The sequence below is a fragment of the Onychostoma macrolepis genome, chromosome 15 (assembly GCF_012432095.1).
Source record: "Onychostoma macrolepis isolate SWU-2019 chromosome 15, ASM1243209v1, whole genome shotgun sequence".
NCBI classification, from domain to species: domain Eukaryota; kingdom Metazoa; phylum Chordata; class Actinopteri; order Cypriniformes; family Cyprinidae; genus Onychostoma; species Onychostoma macrolepis.
The window spans coordinates 19,765,719-19,772,601 of NC_081169.1; the positions used below are offsets into that span (position 1 = coordinate 19,765,719).

The window sequence follows — 6,883 nt, forward strand, 5'->3', positions numbered from 1 at the left end:
AGTTAATACAACAACAACAACAATAAATAAATAAATAAAAGTTTAATGGGATAATGAGTTAATAATTATGTTTTTTTGTTGTTGTTCGATTTAGACTAGAGGATAAAATAAAATATATGTTACTGTATTTAGAAAAGAAATCTGTATTTAACATGAAATAAAATATAATATTAAATTAAATTAAATAATTATGTTATATTTAGAAAAAATGTCTATTTAACATAAATAAAATAAAAATTAAAATAATTTTGTTGCTGTATTTAGAAAAAAAAATCTGTATTTAACACAAAAATAAAATAATTCTGTTGATTTATGGATCTGGATGATAAAAAATAATAAAGCAAATATCTGTTGCTGTATTTAGAAAAAAAATCAGTATTTAAGACATGAAATAAAATATAATAAAAATAAAATGTAATTAAATTAAATAATATAGTATTTTATTTCTATTGCTGTATTAAGAAAAAAATCTGAATTTACACACAAAATGAAAAATACAATGAAATAAAATTATTAAATTTATTTTGCTGTTTTTATACATGTATTTAAGGAAAACAAGTGGCACCTGTTTTGAAGAATAACCTTTAAAATGCAAAAAGCATACTAGTAGCTTACTAGATTGTTGTGCATGGAAGAGCTACACGGCCTCTGCACCACATCTAGATCTACATGAAGGACGACCACCCAGTGACCTCCATCTGATTACATCCATCCAGGCATTTCTTAATCTGCCTCTGCTATTTGGGCTGAAATTTCACAGCTGTCACTTTTAAAAGGACATACTTTTTACAGCGTAAGAGGTCATCAACCTTTATAAGCCTGACAATTTTTCCAACGCCAGTTCGCAGAGCCTGCATCAACGAGCAGCTGCCTACACAGCATTTCATTACAGCTGTTTGCGAAAAGAATATGTCAGGCGAGACATACGACGGCGGCAGGTGCTATCTGAGAGCAGAAATAACCTCTATCTCGGTCCTGATGGATAAGTAGACAGGAAGGCAAGGTAGTGGTGGTGCATGTCGCAAAAGACATTAATGTAATGGAATAAGTTGAGGGCCCTCCGTCAAACTCAGTGCTCTTCGCTGCTTCCTTTCCTGCTGCTTGTCTGTTGATTCATGCCAGATGAATTGCCTCTCCGCCAGCCTGCCCTCTCTAACTCGATGTAAAAGCCTTGAGCTCAGTGCATAATTCATTAGCAATGTGATTAGCTTCAAGTGCTACACTGATCGGTTGAACTGAGCTGGAGCTAGAAAAGAGCAAGGCAAGGAGACTTTCAAATAGCTCCAAGCTTACACATTAAACATGTGCTTCTAAATCCTAACCACATAATTAAGTACCGCAAGTATTTCAATATTTTGTTTCATGTCGCATATAACGCTAACATTATGGGATGGGTGTTATTATACTAGTGCTGCTTTGATAGAGGCCATAAACTATAATCGCTCTTGAGTACCAGCCTTATTAACCTCTTCTCAGATGGATTGGTACACAAGTCATCAATTTGCTCCTAGAAAACTTGCTTTAAGTTCGCCATCCGTCTTTGTCAGGAACAATCGCCAACTTCATCACTCAAGCCAGAGAGGCAAGCGAGCGGGATTGGCACAGCGGTTCTTGTGACTTTCTTACTCCCTGCTGCCAGATCCGGCCTTCTTCCCATGCTCTGTCAGAGGGGTTCTTCCGGAAGGTTGTCAAGGGCAAGGACAGAAGTGATGCCACAGTGGTAACATTTCCAGTAGGCTTTGCCTACCCGATTATACACGCTATCTGCAAGTGGTCAGGCCTCAGCGGGATGTCATGAGTGGACTATCCAGGACCTCCCTAATCCGTTAGAAGCAGCTGAATATGTGTGGTCAGAGAGAGGTCAGGCTTCAGCGCATAGCAAAACTCTGCTGAAAAGAGGGTACTTTGGAAGAGACGAGCATGTTCATAACAGGGCTGTGCACTTGAGAAGGTCTCTTAAACTGCAATTCAGATCCTAAATTTGAACTGAATTTGAATTGAGGCAGCAAACAGGATGCAGTATTGGAGGAAAGACAAACTTTAAATGTAGAAAGTTGTAAAAAAAGATTAGATTGCTGAAGTTTTATCAGCCTAACAGATAGATACGTAACAGATAAAATAGACAGATAAATAGAATGATAGAGTGACAGAACAACAGAACATTAAATATAATGTTGGAAAGAACAACAGATAGCTTGATAGAACCATAAACTGATAGACAGAATGACAGAGAGATGTATAGATAGACAGATAGAATGACAGAACAATGGAGGGAATGATAGATGGAACAATAGTTTGATAGATAGAATGATAGATAGATAGATAGAACGATAGTTTGATAGATAGAATGATAGATAGATAGATAGAATGATAGTTTGATAGATAGAATGATAGATAGATAGAACGATAGTTTGATAGATAGAATGATAGTTTGATAGATAGAATGATAGATAAAACCACACTCTAAACCCGGATTTTGTTTTAAATAAACGTTTTTAGCTGTCTTTAATTATTATTTCTTGTTTTTGTAAAACACGTCGCCATTACTAAATATAATTAGTTATTTGAAGTAATCAGACGAAATATTGCATGCAATGATAATGTTTAGTAGAGATAGCTTAATGTGTTAAGTTTCTCTGAGGGGGAGGAGCCCTATTTGAACACGTCTGCTTGAGCGCGCGATGTTTGAAGAGATCTGAGACCGGTTGATGATGCACGCGATGGATTTGGAAAACATCATGAAACGGTGAGTGTGTAAATTAGCTTCTTTCTCTTTCTCTTTCTGGGAAAATTGATTATCCAAAAGACCGGTCCGATGACCGCGTTACTGTAGTTACAGCTAAAGTAGTCTTATGGGCCTAATTTACTGATCGACGGTTTTTCCCCTGTCGGTTCACAGAAGCAATAATGCTAATATTAAAATCCGTGTTTCTTTTGGTTCACAGTTAAGATAAGTTCAGCAAGTGTGTTTCTGCATGTTCAGGTTAACTGTAATGTTAGCATTTCATTACACTTAGCTTCAGTCGTTTAATATCAGCAGGTGTGCATCAATTAGCTTTTTGTTAACGCTAGTTTGTCTCTTAGATATATTTCGTAACCATTATTTATAGTAACTGCAACTGAGTTGTTGAGCTTAAAGTGATGTGCATATGCTAAACACTTATGGTAAAAGTTACAGTTAGTCTTGAAATGTAACACTTTGTTTCTCTGTTTTAGGTGTTCATGGAGTTCTACAGGATTGTGGGCAAGAATCTCAAGCAATCATCTAATTGAGATTTCAGTCTAAAGAGGGAATGCTGGACAGCTGTTGACAGCTTTCACAACAAATCAAGGTTAGTCCATATCCATTATAGACGTGCATTGTTTTTCACAGTTTAAGTAATGAAAATGTATCAAAAGTTTACAATATTGGTTGAATAATACAATCAAAATTGTGCCTGACTGGTTCTGCTTTCTTGTGATCATTTCTTTCATTTTATTAATCGATTCATTTTACTCCCCAACAGACTAAAGAGCCAGCTGATACTAGGTTTCTCCCTTTTGCCGTTTGCGACAACCCTACAGATTTCTACAAAATATGCTTTGTAAGTAACCACTGTTTTCTCTCAGAATATCTAACAGGACATAAAACATAATCATTTCACCATTAATTGATAGTTCCTGTGTTTTATAAAACCTCTGAGAATAAAACATAAACCATTAACTTAATACAATAGCCCTTTTAACCTCTTTGGGTGATCTGTTTGTTTAAAGGGTTAGTTCATCCAATATTTGCTCAACCTCATGTTGTTGTTTGAAATACCAATTTTAAGGATAGTTCACCCAAAATATATATATTTTTTAAAGTAATATTTAAACTTTAAACAAGATTTTTAGCTGAAACTATGGTCCTTGGTAATTGATATAAAGCAATCAATGGAAATCGTCATTTCTGATAGTTAAACATGCAAGTTTTTTTTTTTTTTTACTCCCAGTGATGGTAGCCATTGACTTGCATTAAATGAATTACCAAGATCAGCGTTACAGCTAAAAATCTTTAATGTTTTACTGAAAAACTCAGCGATGTTGGATGGCCCGAGGGTGTGTAAATTAACAGCAGATTTGAATTTTTCCATGAACTTTTTTTTTTTTTTTTTTTAAATGGAACATCATGGGTTTCTGTCCCTCCATTAAAAAAGTCTATGTCACCAAAATTTAAATAATCATTTTGAGGAGAGAGAATTTAAATTTTTTGGTGGACTATTCATTTAATTAACTCCAGCAGTTGTAACAAATTGCTTAACATTATTTATAGTTGTATGAGAAATTTCATGATTGTGCTCTTTCGTTGTTAGGACTCTGATGACGATTACTCATTCCACCACCTGGACATTGGAATCATCCTCACTGAGTATGAAGGTGATGTGCTCTCATCCTCTCTCCGTCTCAATCCAGCCCCATCATTGAAGGAGATTTTGTGATGCACAGTATTGAAGACTTGTCAAAAGCTGTGCATTCTGTATGGACTTACGCACTGCATCTCAACTATCCTAAATATGCGAAGAACACATTCCAGATCATCCAACAGGTACTTCTCATGTTGGGCCACAGTGAACTAAAACCCAGGTTGCAAACTGAAAAATTGTCCTACAGTGTTAGGAAATGCAAGAAGCTTCCATGAGAAGTCACTTGTGTTCTGCCATACGAGACATTAAAGTGTATTCTGTCTCTGCATATTAGTGCTGTTAGAGCTCCGTTAATGTGTGTTCACACAATGCTTCAGCCAAGTTTAAAGTTAGAGACTTGCCTCTGTTTTAATTTAAGCCCAGTTGTTAATGCACATCCAGGCATTCACAAGGGATATAGCATATATTCTTGAATACTGTGTTCATGTTTCTTCTACAAAATAGTTACAATTGTTAACGAGCTGTTCCAAAGCTTATTTTTACTTGTCTTGTGGCTGACAAGTTTTATGTATTGTTGTGCTACCATTTCTTTGGTGAACAAAAAAAAATAAAAAAACATTGGTGCATTGAAATCTGTTTTTCTTTTTTCCAATTTATATGAAACTAAATGTTTAATACAATAAATCTCAAAATCTATGTCTAATTACATGACATTACATAAATGTGTCATTACTTAAAAACATTTGTTAATGTTATTTGCTAATATGTTTTTGTAGTTGTAACTTGAAAGCTATTTTATACAACCTATACTCCAAATAACAATAATTGATGTGAACTAATGATTTTGAGTAAAGACTACTAATGTAAACCTGATTTGTCTACTGCATGAACTTAAGGTTCTATGTTAATACAACTGAACCGGTTTAGTTTCACCCTGTGTAAAAACTAAAATGGTTTCGTGCAACGGGTTTCCTCGCGAATTTCTAGTAAAGTCAACTAATCCGGGTTAAGAGTGCACGGCTGGATGGATGGATGGATACGACAGACAAGACAGACCGACAGACAGACCGACCGACCGACAGACAGATAGATAGACAGATATGGGATATGGCCAATATATTTCAAATTGAAACTCATAAGTTGAAAGGGTGCCAATTCTTCAATTCTGAATTTTGCACAACCCTGGAAAAAGGAAGACACACAAGAAGGAAGATAAATGCCTCGGTCATCTTCTCTTTTTTTTGCGCTCTCAGGCTATTGTTATTACAATCTCTGATCGAACGCTTCAGTTCACACCTTATTGAGTTTTGTGCAGTCTTTGCAATTTCCTGCAAAGTTGCCTGTTCTTTCCATTTCACCCTGTGAGAGCACGAGCTGAAGTCTGTCAGGAGCTGTCCACGGTGCTGAAACCTGAGCTTTTCCAAACTAAACTGAACACTTTCCACTCTGTTCTACTGCTTTTGTTTCCCCCACTAAACTCCTGGAGTGACTGCTTCTATTTTGTCACCAAGTCTTCAGGGATGACATGCAATACTCCTAACCTCGCCTTTAATCCACAGTGCAACAGTAAAGAAATAAAACTCAGAGCTGCACTAAGGGCCAATTTACACAGGCTGACTCTTGAGGTTTTTAAGCTAGGGGAGCAAATGAGCCAAATCGATCAGGAATGCCGTCTCCTTTGGTAATGAGGAGACACAGGCCTCCCTGTGGAGAGAAGAACCTGGACTGCACGCAGGCTGGAAGGCAGCCTATTCACAATGAGATCCCTAGAGAAAAGATGGTGGCCCAAACAGCCACAAAGGGCTCTACTAGAGACCAATTAGGGACATTGCAATGTCAGGTAGAAAGTGGGTGAGCTGAAAGGGTTGCATCTTTAAACCTACACTAACAAGTCATAGTGCATTTTTGGGTTTATTATCTTCCGACCAATGTCTGAAGTAGTTGGTGTAGCTTTTTGACTTTTTAAATCGCTTAACTTTTTTTTTTCTTTTTTACAGTTATTAATTTGCAAGTCTGAGTTTATAGCTTGTAATTCTGACTTTTTCCCCCTGAATTCAGAGTTTACATCTTGCAGTTAGCAAGAAAAAAGACAAAACTGTGAGATATAAACTCCGAATTGAGAGAAAAAATTCTGAATTGTGAGATAAAAAGTCGCTTTTACGTTTACCTTTATTATTTTTTTACCCCATGGCAAAAAGAAGCTTCCATAATTGTCACAAAGACCAAAGCTTGAGAGGGTTCCACTCGCTCTCCTCCACACCGGTGGAGAAATCAACAGGTGATGACGGCTTTCATTTTCACACTCTCGCTATCTGACAGGCCTGAGGGCACTATGTTTTAATAACAAATCAATAGCTGGGAGAAACTCCATCCTAACAGCAGCCAGAGCTGACAAACTACCAACAAAACCCAGTTTTCCTTTCAAACGTTAATCTAACCTAACATGTAGCACAGGAGGAGGTAGCTGAGAATATAATCTGAAAGAATGAGTGCAGCGA

At 36.5% G+C, this 6,883-nt stretch overlaps 1 long non-coding RNA gene across 1 annotated transcript; it reads left to right on the forward strand.

Moving 5' to 3' along the window:
* The first annotated feature begins 791 nt into the window (after window positions 1-791).
* LOC131520269 (uncharacterized) lies at window positions 792-5,266 on the forward strand. Its single transcript, XR_009266012.1, has 4 exons — window positions 792-2,746; window positions 3,217-3,332; window positions 3,507-3,584; window positions 4,335-5,266. It is a non-coding gene; the product is annotated as an uncharacterized LOC131520269 (long non-coding RNA).
* The last annotated feature ends 1,617 nt before the right edge of the window (window positions 5,267-6,883 follow it).